At 41.1% G+C, this 1,297-nt stretch overlaps 1 non-coding gene across 1 annotated transcript; it reads left to right on the top strand.

Annotated features, from left to right (window-relative positions):
• Positions 1-940: 940 nt before the first annotated feature.
• On the top strand, positions 941-1,048 carry LOC127748011 (small nucleolar RNA R71). Its single transcript, XR_008009954.1, has one exon. It is a non-coding gene; the product is annotated as a small nucleolar RNA R71 (small nucleolar RNA).
• The last annotated feature ends 249 nt before the right edge of the window (positions 1,049-1,297 follow it).

The following is a 1,297-nucleotide window of genomic DNA, read 5'->3' as shown; positions in this document are numbered from 1 at the left end:
AATAGTCATCAGAGCTCATGAATGGCAGAAATAGGTTCAATGGAATCTCTATGGTCTCTATATGAGCCTTAGATTTCTTAGGTTCCTCAAATGAAAACTCCTTTTTGTCCAGAGGACGTCCCATGAGGTCTTCCTCACTGGGATTCATGTCCTCCTCCTCCTCTGTAGGTTCGGCCACACCAAGCAAAGTTATGGCCTTGCACTCTCTTTTTGGATTCTCTTCTGTATTGCTTGGGAGAGTACTAGGAGGAGTTTCAGTGACTCTTTTACTCAGCTGGCCCACTTGTGCCTCCAAATTTCTAATGGAGAATCTTGTTTCATTTATGAAACTCAAAGTGGCCTTAGATAGATCAGAGACTATATTTGCTAAGCTAGATGGGTTCTGCTCAAAATTTTCTGTCTGTTGTTGAGATGATGATGGAAAAGGCTTGCTATTGCTAAACATGTTTCTTCCACCATTATTAAAGTCTTGTTGGGGCTTTTGTTGGTCCTTCCATGAGAAATTTGGATGATTTCTCCGTGAGGGATTATAGGTGTTTCCATAGGCTTCACCCATGTAATTCACCTCTGCCATTGCAGGATTTTCAGGATCATATGCTTCTTCTTCAGAAGATGCCTCTTTAGCACTGTTGGGTGCATTTTACAAACCATTCAGACTCTGAGAAATCATATTGACTTGCTGAGTCAACATTTTGTTCTGAGCCAATATGGCATTTAGAGCATCAATTTCAAGAACTCCCTTCCTCTGAGGCGTCCCATTACTCACAGGATTCCTTTCAGAAGTGTACATGAACTGGTTATTTGCAACCATATCAATGAGTTCCTGAGCTTCTGTAGGTGTCTTCTTTAGGTGAATAGATCCACCTGTAGAATGGTCTAATGACATCTTAGACAATTCAGACAGACCATCATAGAATATATCCAGGATGGTCCATTCTGAAAGCATGTCAGAAGGACACTTTTTGGTCGGTTGCTTATATCTCTCCCAAGCTTCATAGAGGGATTCACCTTCTTTCTGTCTGAAGGTTTGAACATCTACTCTAAGCTTACTCAGCTTTTGAAGAGGAAAGAACTTGGCTAAGAAAGCCGTGACCAGCTTATCCCAAGAGTTCAGGCTATCTTTAGGTTGAGAGTCCAACCATAATCTAGCTCTATCTCTTACAGCAAAAGGGAAAAGCATAAGCCTGTAGACCTCGGGATCAACCCCATTGGTCTTAACAGTATTACAGATTTGCAAGAATTTAGTTAAGAGCTAAAAAGGATCTTCTGATGGAAGTCCATAAAACTTGCAATTCTG

The sequence above is a fragment of the Arachis duranensis genome, chromosome 5 (assembly GCF_000817695.3).
Source record: "Arachis duranensis cultivar V14167 chromosome 5, aradu.V14167.gnm2.J7QH, whole genome shotgun sequence".
Taxonomy (NCBI): Eukaryota; Viridiplantae; Streptophyta; class Magnoliopsida; order Fabales; family Fabaceae; genus Arachis; species Arachis duranensis.
Note: the sequence above shows the minus strand (reverse complement) of the source record. Positions and strands in the feature narration are given on the sequence as shown.